This window comes from Bos grunniens, chromosome 6 (assembly GCF_055505025.1).
Source record: "Bos grunniens cultivar Pamir isolate PY7600 chromosome 6, Bosgru_T2T1.0, whole genome shotgun sequence".
Taxonomy (NCBI): domain Eukaryota; kingdom Metazoa; phylum Chordata; class Mammalia; order Artiodactyla; family Bovidae; genus Bos; species Bos grunniens.
In genome coordinates, this window is record NC_141170.1 from 90788408 (window position 1) to 90810605 (window position 22198).

At 38.6% G+C, this 22198-nt stretch overlaps 1 long non-coding RNA gene across 1 annotated transcript in view; it reads left to right on the forward strand.

Moving 5' to 3' along the window:
• Positions 1 to 270: 270 nt before the first annotated feature.
• LOC147370988 (uncharacterized) overlaps positions 271 to 22198 on the forward strand; it is an 89508-nt gene continuing 67580 nt past the window's right edge. Inside the window, exon 1 of the long non-coding RNA XR_015165677.1 lies at positions 271 to 1184. This is a non-coding gene — a long non-coding RNA (uncharacterized LOC147370988). The remainder of the gene's footprint in view (positions 1185 to 22198) is intronic.

Below are 22198 nucleotides of genomic sequence, written 5' to 3' on the forward strand. Positions count from 1 at the left end.
GACCAAGAGAGGGCTGTCTATAAAACATGCTATACATAACATATATAATACAAATGTAAATAGAGAAGCATATAAATACACTTACATACATACGTCTCTGCAGAGTCTCCCAGCCCAGGCCGCTCTCACACCTGCATTCCGCACTGGCCTTGGAGCTTCCTGCAGATGTCGCGGTACGCCGGGGTGCGGGATGCTCTCAGCACTAGGACGTGCATGGGGACTTGCAGGTGCTGCCGCGTGTGAAGAGCCTGACGTCAACCCGCATGCGCAGTGGCTATGCTGTTGTGCAACCATTAGCAGCTGGACGAGCCGCTCAAGGGCTTGGCGTGCGGGTGTGGAGGTGCTGGGCTTGGTGGACTGGCTGTCTCCACGTCAGACATGCCCACCATGGCCAAGCCATAGCCAGGGCTGAACGTCCAGACCCTGCGCTCCGCCTGGGCACCGAATACTTTGTCAGCACACCACCTTCTGAGGATGGACAGCGGCCTCAGTGTGTTCATGACGAGGACAGTGAGGAGATAAGAACTTCAGACTTCTCAGACTCATGCATCCTCCAGAAGGGGCACCAGCCAAGGGCAGGGCCTGGTGACAGCTACCCTGAGGCTGCCGAAACATTCCCGTTGTTGTAGGCCTCCAAACCTCCCCTGGTGAACCTCACCAGCCACTCACGCCTGCCTCTTGAGTATCCAAGTTCTCTGCGGACACCTCAGCCCCAGCTCTGTCACCCTCATCACCTGACGTCCTGCGGGGGATGATGGGATCCGCAGCCGGAGCCCCGGTGAGGCCAGTGTGCCCTGGACTCCTAGTCCAGTGAGAGTTCTCTGCCACAGTCATTGTAGAGCTCCGGCTGTGGGGCAGTGACAGCAGCCAGGGCAAGGACAGTCAGCCTTTGGTGATATCACCTCTGTGTACATCCACACAGCCACCAGCCTTGATTCAAGCCCGCCGTGCCCTTCACCATCACCTGTATTCAATTTAGCTTGGCCGATTTAATTGCCTTTTGCCTGTGCCCAAAGGAACAGAAGTGTCTGTGTTTTGAAAGCTTTCCCTGTAACAAGGGAAGTAACAGAAGAACTGAATCTTCAGCTTCTTAATCCGTGATGCACTTCCTCCATTGTAGATGGTCCTCAGAAACTAGTGTCCAGTGGTCTTGGAGATGACCTTCTGACATCCTGTACTTTAAGGTAGGCCTCACAACCTTGACATTTAGCTTTTAAAAATTACCACCTCTCCTGTAACTATCTCACTACTTGCATCCCCTCTCTTAGCTCTCCTTATGCACAGTCACCCACTAGCCTTATGCAAGGCTTCTGCTAGGAGCTCCCAGTCCACCTCCCTACTTCCCAAACACACACCCTCAGAGATGTAGGCCTGTAAATCTGGGTTCTACCAGAGCTCTCTGGACCTTTCTAAAGGCCCCTCTCCCTGTCTCCACAGGTTTAGTACGAAAGGGTAGGGTGGGGTTGCCAGGACATGTGTCCCAGTTACCCGACATACTTGTTTTGCCTTTCTCTCCCTTCCCCCTTCAATCCCCCACAGTATTTCAGATTGGAAGTGCTGGATTCAGGCTTTTGGGCTTTCCCTTCCCGTAGTTCTGCCCTCTAATCCCTATGGTAGTAAACATAATACCCAAGTGAAAGTGCATTTTTTTTTCCCTTTACTTAAAAAAAAAAAAAATATATATATATATATGATTTAAATATTCCAGACTAAAGGAATTTAGAATGCTCCTACCTTCCATCCCTTAACAAGGCCTGTTTTCAGGGAATGGTATAGGTAGAAAGAAGGAGATACTGCTCTATTTTATCTTCCTACTGCTGCACATATACCTGTATATAACCTCACTTTTTTTTTTTTAAGTAAATTGAGAGGTCCTGTCTAGAGTACTGTTGCTTTAGATGAACATTTTTGTGAAGGCTATGCAAATTTCATATGATTTTTTAAAAATGTAATATATTAGACTTCAGAAATGAGAACAGCATGTTTATAACTATTTTACTATTTATATATAAAATATATTTTGATGCATAAGGGGTAACTTAGAATTAGGCATGTAGAGACATGTAAGGACATCCTATAACGCACTACATGAGACTTAGGGGATTGCTGTAGAAATGTCTCACAAATCTAGAGAGTAATGAATTCATTCCCTCAGGGGTTTTCTCTGTTGTAAATTGTGACAAAGCAACAACTGACAGCTTTGTAAATGCCTGAATTATTTACGCTATCTAAAACCAAATTTTACTATAATAAGCTACTACTCTGGAGTTTGGATTAAATGGAAATGCAGTAAAGAAAAAAGTCCAGATGGATTTAAGATGCGTATACCAATCTGAAGGAGGGAGTTGTAAGTGGACAAAATGCCCTTCCTCATTGACCAATCAGACAGGAACACTAATCTACTTTACATAAAAATAAAAAAACACTTGGGATTTCTACTTTCCTGACTGGTAGGGATAAAATAAAACACATGGGGTAGCTATATGTAAAAAAAAATATATATATATAGATAGATAGATAGATGTATGTAAAATATCATGAGAAGAGAAAATTGAATCTAATTTCTGCCTCCACAGTATATTCAGAACACAAATAATCATCAATATAATTAAAAAGATAAATTGGAACATGCAATGCATTTGAGATCAAGAGGCTAGGAAATATTTAGTGAACAGAGAGAACTTAATAATTGATACAATAGAGGAATTATGATGTGTGTACATATTTGAAAAAATAATCATTATTTTGGGAATATTTTGTTTATATTTGACAATGTTACATTTAATAAGATAACAAGAGTTGCTAACATGGAGCAAGGCCCGTCTAGTCAAAGCCATGGTTTTTCCAGTGGTCATGTATGGATGTGACAGTGGGACTATAAAGAAAGCTGAGCGCAGAAGCATTGATGCTTTTGAACTGTGGTGTTGGAGAAGACTCTTGAGAGTCCCTGGGACTGCAAGGAGATCCAACCAGTCCATCCTAAAGGAAATCAGTCCATAGTATTCATTGGAAGGACTGATGTTGAAGCTAAAACTCCAATACTTTGGCCACCTGATACAAAGAACTGACTCATTTGAGAAGACCCTGATGCTGGGAAAGATTGAAGGCAGGAGGAGAAGGGGGGACGACAGAGGATGAGATGGTTGGTTGGCATCACCAACTCAATAGACATGGGTTTGGGTGGACTCCGGGAGTTGCTGATGGATGAGGGGGCCTGGCGTACTGCAGTCCATGGGGTCAAAAAGAGTCAGGCACTACTGAGCAACTGAACTGAACTAGAAATTAATTACTTTAGGCAGGCCCATATGTCACAAAAGCATTGCACATTTTCTCCAAGCCTGGATTAGAAGGGGAAAGATTTATTCTGGGAAAACTTTTGAGATAGTAAAAGTGATGTTGATGCAAAAGTTTGAATCAAAAGTGACTGCAGAATCTTCAAGGCACAAAGTTGCATTAAGAACAAATAGATGAATTTTCTTCAGTACTTATTCACGTATTTAAATGCAACAATATCTAAAAGGTATTCCTTCAACAGCCAAAAGAGTTCTTGAAGTGCAACAGGAACCAAATTCCAACAAGGCATTACCAATTGAGTCTACACACCCATGTATTAGTTCAAGCTGGTATAAAGAAATGATTAGTAAGTCACAATCTTAGAGTGCATGTATGAGGTCTAAATGTAAGATATAACCCAAAATTTAGTTTTAGTGTGAAAGATTGAAAATCCCCAGTGTTTTATTTCTTAAATATTTTTCAGGGTTAATATTTTAGTCCTTTAAAATCACTGTTAATTTTTATATTGATATTATTTTCACTACTAAAATATATCATCAGATTTTAAATATACATTTTCACCTGGAGAATCAATAATAATATTTTTTAAAAATGAAATAATCAAAAGGAACCCAATACTTTTTTCCCCTCTAAATTGGTCCTTATGTAAGTCAGCCTTGGTTCTCCTAGGCTGGACAATATTACAACCCTGATTTCTAATTCTAATAACTTATTTTCTGGGATATATAGCCAGTGACATGACACCCATTTACCACATGAGACCTTTCTTTTGAGATGTTTCGTATTACAAAGGGTCCACATGTAGGGGGAAAACTTGAAGAACACCTTATATGTCTACAAGGACAGAGGCAAGTAATATTAATACATTAAACCAGTACAATTGCAGGAATAGACCAGAAATGTCTAGATTCATGGTAGACACACAATAGAGAATGATATGGATTGAAGAATGATATGGAATAATGTGGATTATTAAAAGTCTCAATTGTTGCCATACTGGTCAAAATCATAATTTTATGTGAAATTTCACAATATTTTAAATACTTAATATAATTTAATTTTTGGATATTTGATAATTGAAAATATTTAGATTAGTTGCAATTAATTGAATCAGTTCAGTTCAGTCGCTCAGTTGTGTCCAACTCTTTGTGACCCCCATGAACCGCAGCACGCCAGGCCTCCCTATCCATCACCAACTCCCAGGGTCCACTCAAACCCTGTACATTGAGTTGATGATGCCATCCAACTATCTCTTCCTCAGTTGTCCCCTTCTCCTCCTGCCCTCATTTTTTCCCAGCATCAGGGTCTTTTCAAATGAGTCAGCTGTTCACATCAGGTGGCCTAAGTATTGGAGTTTCAGCTTCAACATCAGTCCTTCCAGTGAACACCCAGGACTGATCTCCTTTAGAATAGACTGGTTGGATCTCCTTGCAGTCCAAGGGACTCTCAAGGGTCTTTTCCAACACCATAGTTCAAAAGCATCAATTTTTTGGTGCTCAGCTTTCTTTATAGTCCAACTCTCGAATCCATCCATGACCACTGGAAAAATCATAGCCTTGACTAGATGGACCTTTGTTGGCAAAGTAATGTCTCTGCTTTTGAATATACTATCTAGGTTGGTCATAACTTTCCTTCCAAGGAGTAAGCGTCTTTTAATTTCATGGCTGCAATCACCATCTGCAGAGATTTTGGAGCCCAGAAAAATAAAGTCAGCCAATGTTTTCACTGTTTATCCATCTATTTGCCATGAAGTGATGGGACTGGATACCATGATCTTAGTTTTCTGAATGTTGAACTTTAAGCCAACTTTTTCACTTTCCTCTTTCACTTTCATCAGGAGGCTTTTTAGTTCTTCACTTTCTGCCATAAGGGTGGTGTCATCTGCATGTCTGAGGTTATTGATATTTCTCCTGGCAATCTTGATTCCAGCTTGTGCTTCTTCCAGCCCAGTGTTTCTCATGATGTACTCTGCATAGAAGTTAAATAAGCAGGGTGACAATATATAGCCTTGACGTCCTCCTTTTCCTATTTGGAACCAGTCTGTTGTTCCATGTCCAGTTCTAACTGTTGCTTCCTGACCTACATATAGGTTTCTCAAGAGGCAGATCAGGTGGTCTGGTATTCCCATCACTTTAAGAATTTTCCACAGTTTGTTGTGATCCACACAATCAAAGGCTTTAGTTGCAATTAAATATCCAAACACAAAGAACAAGCAAAAGCATACACGTTTGGCCAAAACAAAAATATTTTAAAACTGAATTCAACATTCCATCAGACAGATGCAGACAGATGCTTGCACTGGACACTAAAAAAATACTTTTAGTGTCATCTGCTCTATGGGCAAAGAAGAGACTATTTTTGAACATTGCTGCTATTTTTACACTAAAATTCTCAGCATTTAATTTATATCAGAGTTGCCTGGATAAGTTTGTAGGATACAATGAAAGATGCCCAGTTAAATTTGAATTTGATAAAAACAGTGCATTTTTTTTTAGTATATGTCCCAAATATAGCATTGGACATACTAAAAATTAATCATTTTATCTGAAATTCCATTCAGGTGTGTGTAGTGTACATTCATTTTCTAAATTTGGCAATTGTGCACCTGAGGGGCTTGTTAAAACCTGGGTTGCTGATCCCATTTTAAGAATTTCTGATCCAGCAGGTCTGGAATAGGTGCTGAGAGTTTGCATTTCTCACAGATTTCCTAGGGGATATTGATACTGTCAGTTCTAGAAACACGCTTGGAGAACCAATGCCTTAAAATAACATTGAGTCCATTAAAAAAAAAAAATGGACTTAAAGTTATTTACATCTTACCTTTGAGTCAAACATTTTCTTATTATTTCAAATATGTAGATTTTTTTTCCTAATGACTCAAAGTTAGTTGTGAATCTATATTCATGATTTCATTTTACTTTAGAGTCAAGATCACCTCTCATGCTTCCAGAAATATCTGCTAGGATCTTTGCCCAGTACCTTTGTTTCCCCAGGCATCTTAATGCTTGACTATAAAGTTTTAGTAGCTGAATTTAGCCTGAAAAGAGAATGAGTTTCTTGGGACACTAAACCATGACATCTGCTATCCTATACCATCATCTTTTTCCCTTATAAAATGTAAATAAGATATGCTAGCTATATTTAAAGGGGTGGTAATACCTTGACATATATGAATCATGATTATATTAATTTGGCTAAGCTGCTAAGTCGCTTCAGTCGTGTCTGACTCTGTTCAACCCCATAGACAGCAGCCCACCAGGCTCCCCCGTCCCTGGGATTCTCCAGGCAAGAACACTGGAGTGGGTTGCCATTTCCCTCTCCAAAGCAGGAAAGTGAAAAGTGAAAGTGAAGTCGCTCAGTCGTGTCCAACTCTTTGCGACCCCATGGACTGCAGCCTACCAGGCTCCCCTGTCTATGGGATTTTCCAGGCAAGAGTACTGGAGTGGACTGCCATTGCCTTCTCCGAATTTTGCTAAACATGAATCAAAAACTTTCCAGGAGCTTTTCAAAATTTCATCTTTAAAATGCAGCTTGCAAACTATGTTACCCTTATGTTTCTAAATATGTACACACTTTTTTCATAAACTGCCTTGATTTTGACAGCCTCACATCTTCTCTAACCAGGTGTTTTTGCTGGCATCCATTTGGCTGAGGCCATTTTTCGTCCCTGGAAAGAGGGTAGGAGGAATATTAGACTCTTTTGTCACAGGAAGTCTACATATTATCATAACTATTGAAATGTTGCTTTATTTCTTTTTGTCCCCAACTTCTTGTCACCCCTCTCATCTAGATCCTTTCTTATAGGGAAGTTCTGGTCTATATTATATACTTTTTTTGTTCTGATCCTCTGGGGTATGACTCTTTGCTTGTTTCTTAGTCCATGTAAACATCTCTCTTTTCTCCTCTGCCAATCCCCACAGCTGGAGTCATTTTGTCACTACCTGTAGCACATCACAGGCCTTCATAACATGGCCCAGAACCAAAGTACTGTCTCTGAGCCTCAAGCCTCATGACCTGTCGCTGAGCCCGTCACCTCACCTCCATCTGTGTGCAGAACCTCTGAACTGCAGAGCTGCTAGACTGCTCCTTTATGCTGTGTCAACATGCATGCCCACCTCTTGAAAGCTGCAGGCCCAGTGCAACAAGAATAACACTGTATACTCCTGATACTACTCTGCATTGCCTTGATTATGTCCTTTTCTTGTATTATTCCCCAACAACAGGAGGACACACTTCATGGTATGGGTCCTGCACATAAAACAACATACTGGACTCATGGAAATAACATGTTTAGGAGTGCAAGAGCAAATTGTTTCCTTTCATTGTACACAATTTTTAAACACAAAGAACTGGAGATGACTAACCATAATATATTTTGATCAATTCTGTTAGACAATTATGAATTAAATGGGGCCCATCCCTATGGTAGTGGGCTTCCCCAGTGGCACAGTGTAAAGAATCCACCTGCCAATGCAGGAGAGGTAAGAGACATGGATTCATTCCCTGGGTCATTAAGATCCCCTAGAGGAGGAAATGGCAACCTACTCCAGTATTCTTGCCTGGAGAATCCCATGGTCAGAGGAGCCTGGGTCTTAAAGAGTTGCCCATGACTGAATGAGTGAGCACCACCACCACCAATCTCTATGGTGGGTGCTATAAGAAGTTTTTTTGAGTTTAGTATCTACCTTTGTAGAATTTTCAAGAAAGGTCATCAAGCATATTCTAACTAGGCCCACAAAAAACATGTTTTTTCTTATAATAAAGATGCTGCTAAATAGCAGGAACAAATACATTACTCACCAAAAGCATGTGTGCCTTGGGTGTCAGGCACATAGCAAACTCTGGAGAAAAGATGTCATAATGAACTACTCAGATTTTATTCAATTCTGGTGACCATAGTTTAGCCCAAACAACAAAGTTGCTCTAAGAAAACATGCAAGGGACGCCATAAAGTGTTGGCTCAGTAGTCACAGTTGATAACATTAACCACATACAGTTTCCTTACACATCTGAATCCTCATTGAATCTGGAACTATTTTGCTCATTATCAGTTATTTCTACTTTATATCCTAATGGTAATTTTTATGACCTCTTTATGACTTCCTCCCAAGTAGGCTGTTAGCTCTTGAGCATAAAAGCCAGGAGTTCTTTATTCTTGTGCCCTCTGTATCTAGCAAAATGTTTGAACATATGATGGATACTCTAGAAATGATGAATGACTAATGTGACCCTAATCCCAGTAGAGTTGACTCATTGGAAAAGACTCTGATGCTGGGAGGGATTGGGGGCAGGAGGAAAAGGGGACAACAGAGGATGAGATGGCTGGATGGCATCACCGACTCAATAGATGTGAGTGTAAGTGAACTCTGGGAGTTGGTGATGGACAGGGAGGCCTGGCGTGCTGCAATTTGTGGGGTCACAAAGAGTCGGACACGATTGAGTGACTGAGCTGAACTTAACTGAATCCCAGGACCCACATTTTCATTATTTTTGTCCAAAGATTATTCTGTCAACTGGATGAACGGCTGAATTCCTAAATTACGAGTGCTTTGTTATGGTCTTGTCAAATGTCTCAGTTCCTTTTGTCCTAGGTTCCTATCTTGCTCTCCTTTCTCCTCCAGGAAACTAGAGATCTGGCATCCCATGTCCTTAAAATTACTATGAAACTTCTGATGCAGCCCTTCATATGCTTCTACATTCCTCTACACAGGAATGTATACCTCTATATCCCTTTATTTACATGAATGTGTTCACACAAGTTTGTCATTGAGGCACTGACATCAGTTGAATCTCCACTATGTACCAGTCTTTCTCAGATATCATATTAGTTCATCATAGCTACCATACCCAAATAACACTGACGGGAGGCCTAAGCAACATAATACATTGTCTCGCAGGTCTAGAAGCTAGAAGTCCACCGAGGTATTGCAAGATTGGTTCCTTCTGAGAGCTGTGGAGGAGAATCTGTTCCATGCTTATATCCTACCTCTGATAGTTTGCTGGCAATCTCTGGTCTTCCTTGGCTTGTAAAAGACTGAAGGTATTTTCTGCCTTCATCTGCCTTTCTATAGGGACATCAGTCATTGGCATAATGGCCCTTTCTACTCCAGTATGGCCTCAGCTTAATTTAATTACATCTGCAACAACCCTAGTAAGATCACATTCTGAGGTACTGGGGGTTAGGACTCCAACATGAATTATAAGGGAACATAATTCAACCCATAGAAGGTGTTATATATACTTTACCTTATTTAATCCTCATAACAAACCTCATGAGGTTAATATATTTATCTCCATTAGATAAAAATTGCCTGTGGGTTATATCTAACCAGAATTTTCAGGTGACATTGCTATGCCTGTGTTTGGAAAATGTATTTTATCTTATTCAGAGCATCATAAAATCAGTTTCCTGAGTAGAACTCCTGTCTGACTATGAAATGCAGCTATGAACTCTTGTGGTAATGTTTTTATTTGTTATTTGTCTTCTTGGCTGTACAGCTGCTTTGTGTACAGTCATGTGGGAAATTGAGTGACAAGATATATGAAATATAGGAAGTTTTCCTAAAAAATCATGCAAGCTGATCTCTACCTTTACTTCTAGCTTCCTTTCTCTTGTTTGAAGACATTTTTCACTTTTCATAAAGCCAGTTTCAAAGTACTGAATTATTTTACGAGCAGTATCATTGTTGATCTTGTATTTGAATTTAAAAACTCAATAAGTTTATATTTTAAGGCATATATGTTATTGATTTTTAATATCCCTAGTCACAAGTTTAGATTTAATGACAAGTTTGTTCAAGTAGTATTTGTTTAAGAACATACCTATATTGTTTTTTCATGACTGAACTCTCTAATCTTTTGTAAACATATCCTACTTCAATTTTTATTTGCTTCTTTATTTAATATTGATAATATATGGAACCAATATACAGTAAGCAAAGACCTAGTGAAGCAGAGTTTTATTACAGAGCATGAGATTTTTATCTCTAACTGCTCAGGTTAATAACTATAGCATAGAGACAAGAAGCCATTGGAAAGGAGCATTGTATATCAAGAAATGTTCCTCATGGACTACTCTAGAAGATGTTCTGCTCACAGATAGGAGTAATTGAAACCCTCTCCAACACAGAACAGAAGATTACAAGCACAGCACATTCACATATTAAGTCAGTTGCACTAGAAACCCTGAAGAATTTCATCATCATAAATTTGTGTAACAGAAATTAGATTTGGAAATAGAAGAGGCAAGAACAAATCTACATGGCTAGGAAAGAAAGTATTGATGAACTAAAATGGAAAAAAAAAACTGCATACAAATGAACTATCATAATAAAAGATGGTCATTCCAACAGAGAGCAACAGTAGCACTTCCTAGAAGAGTTGTCTCAGCTTCCAGCAGCAGAATCAACATGTGGGATTAGGAGGAGAGAGATGCCACCCAACTTACTTGTGACTGGGGAAATGATGATTAAAGCCAGAACCATACTGACTCTTGTTTTTTATTTGAGGTATATATTGTATTTATGAGTACAATACAACTATTAGTGAACTATGTACTTTTTTTTTCTAAAATGTAGTATTAGCTTTTCATTAGCTAATTTTTGTTGTTGTTGTTGCTTTTTTCTCACAAATGAGTAAAAAAGGAAGCATCTAAACTGGATTGGGATAAATTTTTCTAGTAATTTCTCAGGTAAGTATGGCTTTCTCTGATTACTCCTTCTTTCCTTTATTTCCAAATTAAACTATTTCCATGTTTAAATATTATCCTCCTTGTTCTTTTCTCATATTTAATTTATTTGTCCTATAAACTCATGCATAAATTTCTACAATAGCCCTTTAGCTGGGTTTCTGGTTTCTTGTGTCTTTCTCCTTCGTCTATTTAATACAGTAAGTTGTGTGTTGTCTTAAGTCAAGGAGTGAGGAAATAAGGGTAGAAGCGAAATAAGATACTCAAAAACCCAGATAGCTATCACACATTCAGAAATCATGGAAAATTTGAACAGTGTCCTTTGTATTTCAAAATATAACAGCAGAGAAATCCTCACTGAAGTTCCAGAGCAGGGATGGGCACCACTCCCTGTCAATCTCTGTTATTTTCTGCCTTACCACCTTCATTTGTTGATCCACACAGTTAGTTAAGGGATAGTTATTGAGCACCAACTGTATGCTATGGTGACTAGCAGATATGGGACCCCTACTCTCATAGAATGTATTCAGTTCAGTTCAGTCTCTCATTCATGTCTATTTGTGACCCCATGGACTGCAGCACGCCAGGCCTCCCTGTCCATCATCAACTCCCGGAGTTTACTCAAACTCATATCCATTGAGTCCATGATGCCATCCAACCATCCCATCCTCCGTCGTCCCCTTCTCCTTCTACCTTCAATCTTTCCCAGCATCAGGGTCTTTTCCAGTGAGTCAGCTCTTTGCATCAGGTGGCCAAAGTATTGGAGTTTCAGTTTCAACATCAGTGCTTTCAATGAATATTCAGGACTGATCTCCTTTAAGATGGACTGGTTGGATCTCCTTGCAGTCCAAGGGACTCTCAAGAGTCTTCCCCAACACCACAGTTCAAAAGCATCAATTATTTTGACACTCAGCTTTCTTTATAGTCCAACTCTCACATCCATACATGACTACTGGAAAAACCATAGTTTTGACTAGATGGACCTTTGTTGGCAAAGTAATATCTCTACTTTTTAATATGCTGTCTAGTTTGGTCATATATTTTCTTCTAAGGAGCAAGTGTCTTTTAATTTCAAGACTGGAATCACCATCTGCAGTGATTTTGGAGCCGAAAAAATAAAGTCTGTCACTGTTTCCTCATCTATTTGCCATGAAGTGATGAGACCGGATGACATGATCTTAGTTTTCTGAATGTTGAGTTTTAAGCCAATTTTTTTCACTCTCCTCTTTCACTTTCTTTAGTTCTTCTTCGCTTTCTATCATAAGTGTGGTGTCATCTCATATCTGAGCTTATTGATATTTCTCCCGGCAATCTTGATTCCAGCTTGTGCTTCACTCAGTCCAGCCTTGACATACTCCTTTCCCAATTTGGAGCCAGTCTGTTGTTCCATGTATAGAATTTGTAAGCTGGCTCAGAACATAGTAAGTTGGAAAATATCAATCTTTATATATCATGTTTTAATTTTTTTTTATAAATGCTATAATGGGAATTTATTATAGACTCTTAAGAGCTTATATGTTAAGGGTATCTAGTTCACATTTGGGGACCGAAATAGACTTTCCAGAGATGTGATACTTAAGCTAAGACCCAAAGCATTGCTGGGGATATTCAGGCACTCGAGCGAAGGCAAAAGTGTGTCCACTTTTCTGGCCCTTCTGAATTGGGGTGAAAGGGTGTGCAAACACAGAGGGAACACAGAGTATGGAGGAAACTGAAATGAGGTTCCTGGGATGAAGTGCGGAGTATGCTAGGGAGGGAGCAGTGGCAGGGCTGAAGCTGGAAAGATAAGCAGGGCCAGAATATGAAGTTGTGCGCATTCATTTCCTAATATTCTTGTGTTCTGAAAGTATGTTACACAGGCTCCTTGCCAGTTGGCTTCCAGGTAAGTTACGTGATTGAAGGTGCAATAGTGCAGAGCAGGAGATGAGAAGTCAGAGTGGTCTTTTCTCTCTTTCTCTGAAGGGGCTGCATCATCTTCATGATTCCAGCTTTCACCAGACCCTCCTCATCCATAGTCCTAACTCCTGTCAGACAAGTTCCTGCAGAATTTCCGTCTTCTTTTAGTAATTCTTGACTCTGAATTCAGACAATATCACTTGATCTCTTTGTTCATGCTGCTGTAGAGTGTAGTGGTTTCCTGCTGTTGCCAGTTTCTACCTGTCTCAGTATCGCCTATATTTCTTTTTGTTTCCCTCAACTCCTTTGTAATTGTTGATTATATTCACTTTCCTTTTTTAATTAACTTGGGTGGATTCTATTTTCCTGATTGGAACCTGACTGATAAAAGGGCCTTACAGATCACATTATGGTAAATAAGAGTTATTTAGAAGGGATGGAGATATATATATATATATATATATATATATATATATAATATTATATTATAATATATTATGTTATATATATATAATATGTTATATATATATATTAATAGGACTTTAATGATCACTCTATCTGATGTGTAAAGAATCAATAGAAGGACAAAACTTATGGTAGAAAAAAATATGTTAAAGTCTCCTGTGAAAATCTGGGGAAGAAGAGATGAACTGGATTATGAAACCTGCAGTAGATGAAGTCATATGGGTGGATTCCAGCCATAGAAGGAGGTGATCTCCAGTTCCTGATCAATTCTATGAGGTGTGAGAAATAAAGAGATTTAGGGGTGATTCACAACTTTCCCATCAGAACATGCAGATGAATGGTAATGCTGTTCACTGAGATGCAAACACAGAGGAGCAGGCTGGAGGAGCATGAGTGATGAATTCAGTGCAGGGATGCTGAGTTGCGTGTTTATGAGATACAGTGGAGCTGTGCAGTGCTACTAGATATGCCAGGCTGGAGCTCAGGAGAAAAGTCTGTCCTGAAGACATAAACAGTGTAAACTGTAATCGAAGCCACAGAAGTAGACAGTATTGCTTGGGGAATTTAGAGAGGTGGATCTTAAGCTTGATAAGGTTACAGAATTCTTACTTTCCTCCAAATTAATGCATGTAAGCACATACTGCTGTAAACAAAAAGAGCAGGTCAGGAGAAAATCCTTCAAACACCAATTTATGGAGGCTGGGCTGAGAAGGCTTAGTCAACATTTCTCTGTCTCCGCTTCTTATGCAAATATCCATTTTTAACTCACTCTAACTGCCCATCTTTCCAGCTCTCAGGTGTTTTGCTGAGGTTCTGTTTATAGCCTGGGACAAAGACCACTGGTAGACTTCTGAAGTCTTTTATTTGGTATAGAGCTGTCCTAGCCATACTTCCTTTCCCAAGAAAGGACCCTATTCCCACCCTTGCTTCTAGTGGCAGTTGTATCCTGTGACTACTTCGTATCCATGGAAAGTGAATAGAAATGATATGGACCATTCCTGGCCAGGACTTTTAAGAAAAACTTTTTGGTTCCTCCAATGTCTTATTGATCCCTCCTGATGGTACTGATGGTAATTCTAATCTGTGACTTGGGGACAACAAAGCCACAGAGTAGAAACAGTCCTACTCTCAGGATCCCTGTGTGAAGAGAGTTCCCACTAACTAGGACACTCATTTGGGATTGTCACAGGAGTAAGATACAACTTCCTTTGGTTTAGACTTATATTTGTTTCTGTCTTTTATAGACCTTTAGCCCACACCAACTAATATACTATATTATCTCTGATTTAAAAATTTTTTTTCTTCATTCCAACCATTCTTGCTCTGTGTCTTGAATCTAACACTCCTCGAGAGAATCCAGTTGGCTTTGTATTCATAGATCACCATCTGATCAAGTATTCATTCTGGCACAGATTTTCCTGCCAATCACCTGGTCCGTCTTATGTTCAGCTATAGGTGACTGCCTTAAGTTTAGTCACAGATGCTTGGAATTGATTCTGGCTATGATAACAGGGTCAAATGCCACTGCCCATGAAATAGTGTCTAAGCTACTTTTTCTGGCCACTTTCCTGAGAAAAAGAATAGCCATCTGTCCCCCATTTTCCATGGTAAAGTCCCAACTTATGCCTCTTTTTTCTAGTGTAATCATTAAGACTACTCCCCTTTTACTCTTGAAAGTGTTGCAGCTTGGAATATAAATTACATGAGTTCCCTATTCAGAAGAGGCACACCTCATCACAAATATTTCTCCAGTGCCAAACAAATAACCATGTGCAAACTCCATTTTTATGTGCAATACTGATATTCAAATACTTCAAATTTAAAACACTTCAGTATTTCTTGAACTTGGTCCCCTCATTTATCCAACCTCATTTTTTTATGCTGTCTAATAGATTCATTCCTTGTCACCTAGCCAGTCATCTTATCCTCTTCTTTGGACCTTGGATATTTAATCTATCCAACATCTATTTTCCTTTTTCTAGTAATACCCACCCCCTCCTTTCTTGGGCAAACACTTATCAATGTGTTTGGTCAGATGGTGAGCCTCTGTGCTCAACTACAGGTAATACTGATCAGAGCTTCACATTACCTTAGCCATTCAGATCCAGTGAAGCTTGGACCTATGACCTAAGCAGCATAATTACTCAGTACTATGACCCAGGGACGGCGGGGCCTGGTGGGCTGCCGTCTATGGGGTAGCACAGAGTCGGACACGACTGAAGCGACTTAGCAGCAGCAGCATGACCTAAGCAGCATAATAATTCAGTAATAATTACTCCTAAGACTTATGCTGAAATAACAAAGAAAGAGCAGCTCCCTCTCTGAGAGTAGAGAAAAGAGAGACTCCAGACAATCATATCTAAATACAAATCAGAACAATCCTGCTTCCATACTATCCATGGAGACTTTCAGTAGTGAGCTAATAAATTCATTCCTTTGAAACTTAAAAGAGAGTCATAATATATATCTCTAACTTGTTTCTTTGTGCCTTTTCTCCTGCTCTTTCTTCAAATTAAGGAATCTTCCATTTCATTCTTTTGCCAATCCAGTTTCTTTACTTTGAGATTGGGAAAAAGCATTCATCTGTCTTCAGAGATCCTTTCCTGACTAACTTCATGCCACTGTACTCAGTCATTTAATCTGAAAACACCTGCCTTTACATACAGGTTCAGATTGAAAGGCAACAGATGCTTGTTATTACATAGTAACTGGAGCACTGCTATTAAGGGGGAGGTTAGTAGCATTCCATTATGTACAACATCCTTTCTAATGAATTGCAACAACTGAACTAATCACTATACCACCAGTGTATATCAGAACTCTTTTGTTTGAACATAACAGAAGCTCAACTTGCAACAAGTTAATTAAGGAAGAATCCACTGGCTCCTGTAGCTCAAATGCTGGTAGTTATTTCAGTGAGGGCTGGAACCAGGGATTCAAATTAGTTTGTTCTCTTTTTTCCAATCTCTTAGCTCTCTTTCCTCATTGTGTTTGCTTAATGCTGCATATAGACCCTGTAAATGATGAGGAACATGGCTGCAGTCATCCTTCAGTTTTGCAACCCTAGCCATTAAATGCAATATTTCAAGCTAATAGTGAAGTAAGTTCAAGGGAATATTGTGATTGGCCAGATTTGAGCTTGGGCCCATCCATGAAACAATCACTGAGGCAAAGAGTATGGAGTTTCTTCATTAGCGGGGCCTCTGCTAGCCCATATGGCTCCATAGCCTTTGTACAAATGAGCAAATGACTTCCCTACTAGGTAGAGGTAGCCCTGCAGGTGAACAGCTTGGCAAGCAGATGGAGTCTTTATGAGAACTAGAGAAAGGTGACCTTTCTTCGGGCATTCACACCCCATGCCAAGGTACACAGCTTGGGGAGAGAAACATGGCTAGATTTCAGGCCCCACTTACTGCCTTGGCCAGACATCCTTAGATACAACAAACTGTATAAGAAGACTATGCTCATTGGTCATTGAGGATCATCATTTGTTGGAGCCAAGTAATGAGGTGGGAGTGAAATAAAAGCAGGGAAAAGTAACTGTGACTGCAGGACCCAGGTCCAGACATATATATAGAAGCAGTGGCTCCTCAAAGACTAAATATTAAAAAAAAAAAGAAAACATATCCTCACTTCACCATATCACTAATATATAATATGTCAAAGTTTTAATAATGTATTAAATGGAAAGTAGAAGTTACAACACTATCTAATAGCTAATAAGAGAAAATTGGAAGTTGTTTTTCAAAATATATAAAATGCAGATAGGAAACTTTTAAATTCTTTTTCATTTTTTTCCTTTAACAAGTAAAATTAACTAACTTAATTTACAAATAACCAATCTTGAATTCTTCTTTTCAAACTGCAGTGTACCATAACAGCCCTTCCCTGCTACCTGCTTTGTTTTTTGCTTTGAAATAGTCAGTGTAAAGCCTGCTACTAGGTTTATTACTTAACTGAAAGATGAGTTCCTGATGCTTGCTCTATCAAAGAGACCTTCCCCCCTAACCTTAATTAATTTATGTTAAAGTCTGGTCCTTTCAAAGTCCCTTTGTATAAAAGCTGTTATTTTCTATATCCATATTGCAATAGTAAGTACTTTGCCAATGGTAATATCTCCCATATTCAATTGTGTCTTTCATTTGTCAAGCAGTTGATGTTACATTTGCCCCCAAGGAGAAAATCAGATTCTCTTGTGTTTCACTAGCTATTTTGTCTTGTTTTCCTTCTTTTTTTGGGGGGGGGGGGATATACCATTACTCATAACCTCTTTCCCCTCTATTGTTCTTTCAGAGGCAGAGTTCTTAGAGGGCTCCATATTTTTATCATTACATTTTTCTGAATTTTTGAAATTTTTATGAACACCACAGGAAAAAATGTTCTAATACAGCTGCATGTTGGTTTCCTCAGAATACAAATGTTTTACACTTTTTTTTTTCAGTTGGATTATTTGCAGCTTTCTACCTTGTTTATAGTATATGTGATGTATGACATCTCAGATCCTGTTTTCTGTTTATTTTTTGGTTATGTGACCTCTGAAATGAAGGAAGATACATAATAAACTTGATAAATATTAAATGAATTATATAGTAATTCTGTAAGTTAAAATTCTTTCATAAAAATTACATGGATTTTATTTGCAAAACAGTAGATATGAAAGAGGAAACAATTTTTCTCTGTTTAGAAAATGTGACTGGAGCCATGAAATTAAAAGATGCTTACTCTTTGGAAGAAAAGTTATGACCAAACTAGATAGCATATTGAAAAGCAGAAACATTACTTTGCCAACAAAGGTCCATGTAGTCAAGGCTATGGTTTTTCCAGTGGTCATGTATGGGTGTGAAGTTGGACTATAAAGAAAGCTGAGCACTGAAGAATTGATGCTTTTGAACTGTGGTGTTGGAGAAGACTCTTAAGAGTCCCTTGGACTGCAAGGAGATCCAACCAGTCCATCCTAAAGGAAATCAGTCCTGAATATTCATTGGAAGGACTGATTCTGAAGCTGAAACTCCAATACTTTGGCTACCTGATACGAAGAACTGACTCATTTGAAAAGACCCTGATGCTGGGAAAGATTGAAGGCAGGAGGACAAGGGGACGACAGAGAATGAGATGGTTAGATGGCATCACTGACTCAATGGACAAGAGTTTGAGTAAACTCCAGGAGTTGGTGATGGACAGGGAGGCCTGGCGTGCTGCAGTCCATGGGGTCACAAAGAGTCAGACACAACTGAGTGACTGAACTTACTGAGAAAATATGAATGTGTGCATGCTAAGCCTCTTCAGTCATGTCCAACTCTGAGAACCCATGGACTGTAACCTACCAGGTTCCTCTGTCCATGGGATTCTCTAAGTGAGAATGCTGGAGTGGGTTAACATTTCCTCCTCCAGGGGATCTTCCTGGGATTGAACCAGTGTCTTTTTGTCTCCTGCATTAGTAGGCAAGTTTTTTTTTTACCACCAGCACCACCTGAGAGGTCAGAAAATATGAATAAAATAACATAAAAATGGAAATAAAAATTGTAAAACAGGCACAATTTTTTATCGTCTGTATGTTGCCTGGCAAAGAAGACACTTTAGTTGAATGCCTATAAAGGTGATTTACGAGATTCACACCTGATTATATTATGGTGTGTTAACTATTGTGAGTGGTAATGCAGGGTGCAGAAGTAACCAGTTAAGTATCTGTGCCATAGAAAATAGCAAAAGAGCTCCAGGCAGCTTTTGGAGAGACATTAATAAAATAAGGGGGAAAGCTCTGAAAGAGGCAAGGAATAGACTACCAAACCATTTGCCTAAAATATTTATTAGAGCCAGAACTGAATATGTTAAAATGAAGATAAGATAGGTAATTGTACATTTTAAGTTATCCAGATGTCATTGTGAGAAGTGTGGTTTAGGGACACACACATAAAAGTACCAAACAGTGCCATTGCTTAATGTTCATATAGGCAGGGACTTTTACCCTAATTTTAATTCCTTATATAAAAGCAATTTTTTTTTTTAAAAAGCATTCAAGAATATTTGATGATCTGTTTAAGAATTTTTAGAACTTGTACTCTTAGCCTTTATTTTCTTATCCTAGTTAATTATAATTCCACTCAGGCATTACCTCCCATTTATGTTTTATAACTACTTTGTGGCTTCAATATCACTGTGAGGTGTATCCAAGTATTAACTGTCTATTGTGAATGTTCTGTTTGTCTCTCTTCTAACTATGTTCCTAAAATAGGAGTGATTCATGCATGCTAGTTGATCTATTTTAAACCTATCATCTTCCGTACTTACAACATTTTGTAAAAGCCTTGATAATATTTTGTTGGCCACAATATTAAAATAGTGAATTGCAACATTTAAGCAATCTGTTGATTGTAAGGCAAGATACAATTGATTGGTTTCATCTATTGATTGTAACTCCAGCTAGATTAGATTTTAAAAATCAATAATCATTCTACAAAACAAAGAAAAATTAAACATACCATGTATACGAAGGTCAAGAGTAGCACCTAGACCACAGAAATAAATGGAACAGAGTCTCAGATTTCTCCTTAGCTGTTATTAAAGTCCTGTTATCTCTAGAAAGCAAAACATATGGTTAATTATAGCCTCTGAATTTTATTTGTTAAAGTTTAGTTTAACTGATTTTTCTCAGAATTGCTATAAATTACCAGTGGACAATGATTGGCTTGACTGTAACTCAGGTGTGCTTGGCTTTGATCACAGACCATCTTGAGTTAGTCAAAGAGACTGAAACAAAGTCATAGAAGATCATGATTGTGACAAGGAAATGGGCAATTCCAGAAAGAATGGGGCTATTGTTATAGTCCCTGGAAAAATTGAGGCATTAGAAAAAAATTATAATTATTACATACATTATAAGCTATATAAATTATAATTTTACACATTCACATAAGTATAAAGCATATAAACATGAATAAAATAAAAGAGATATAAATATATAAACTTATTATAATAAAAGGATATCATAATAGTAAATGGCTACACAGTAGGATTTAAATTGTATGAAGTTTTAGAGAATTTTAAAATAGCCCACAAAGGCACAATATATCACACTTATTAAAACAAGAAGCTAAATTTAAAATTTCAGCTGAGATGCTGAGATAAGATAAATTTTTTTGTACTTAATGAGTTATGGGATATACCAAAATACATTAGTCCTTAGTCCTTGGCTATTTCTCTTGATTAATCTGGATATAGCCCAAATTAATACAGAAGTTGGAGTGAGATTTGGAAAGGATATATTGAAGAGAGGTGCTTTTACATCCTACTCAGCCACAAAGGAAGGGTGACTAAAGTAGCCAGATAAAATACAGGATACCCAGTTAAGTGAAGGACTTACTCTTAGCCTCAGACATTTTGAACAACCCCAGTGGGACCACCCAGAAGTTATGCCCACCCTGGGGACTTAGAATATGTCCCTGACACAGGTTAAGAAAGCCAGAGTGATGTTAGCAGTAGAATGGTGGCCTGTGCTTTTTCAGAAGAAGAGAAGACCATAAGAATTGTCCATTTATAAAAATGGGCCACAGAAAAATGATTGCAAGAATGAATCCCTCTTAAATCCTGCCTAAGAAACTGTGTAAGAGTAAGTAACTAGAAGGCTAGGAGTGAAGGAGTAGGGAATAGGAGGATGAGAGGGCATCTCGAGGAGTGGGACAGATATAGGACCAATTGTGTGGTCCACTCAGGCATTGTCCAGAGAGTCCCAGTAACCATTCTTGGAGCTTTCCAGGAAAGCAACTTGAAGACCAGCGTTGATTTTTAACCTATGCCAGGCTCAAAGACTATACAGATTATCTTATCACTGTTCTAATTAACAGGAATTTTCTGTATTCCATTACCGCAAATCTAACTCCCCAAAGACTAAAAGCATGAAGTAAAATTATGAATGGAATAAAGGGGGAAAGCCAATCATACCCCTTCATTAAAAAACAAACAAAACAAAGCTCTACTTACTACTCAGCAATACTGGTGGAGAAGGGAGGAATGGTTGGGGCTTGTGGGGAAAAGTTACCAGAAACTTTACTTTTCAATGAGTCATGAAGATTTTAGCTGTTGCACTGGACATTTATAATGAAATTATTAAAAGGGTTTCTGTGGAATAAAGTTATCATATGATTTTTAAGTTAACAACCAGGAAAGTTTTCCATGGATAAATGTTGAAAGGACAATGAGAATTCATAAAGTTGCATTGATTATATTTCTTTAGCCATGTTTTTTCAACCCACCAGTAACATGTATGTGTTTACTGTATTTCAGAATGCAATTATAAAAGTCTTATGAAAGATTAATTTAAAATAGCATAGAGATTTAACATTTTGGTGACTTGTTCTTTAGTTCCTAAGTAAGTCATGTCCAACTCTTTGTAGACCCCATGGACTACAGTATGCCAGGCTCCTCTGTCCTCCACTATCTCCTAGAGTTTGCTCAAATTCATTTCCACTGAGTCAGTGATACTATCTAACTATCTCATCCTCTGCTGCCCCCATTCTTCTTTGGCCATCAGTCTTTCCCAGCATCATGGGTTTTTCTAATTAGCAAACTTTTCGCATCAAAAGTATTGGAGCTTCAGCTACATCATCAGTCCTTTCGATGTGTATTCAGGGTTATTGCCTTTAGGATTGACTGATTTGATCTCCTTGCAGTCCAAAGGATTCTCAAGACTCTTCTCCAGTACCACATTTCAAAAACATAAAGTTCTTTGATGCTCAGCTTTTGTGGTCCAACTCTCATATCCATGAATAACTACTGAAAAAAACCATATCTTTGAGTATACGGACCTTTGTTGGCAAAGTGATGTCTCTACTTTTTAACACACTGTCTAGGTTTGTCATA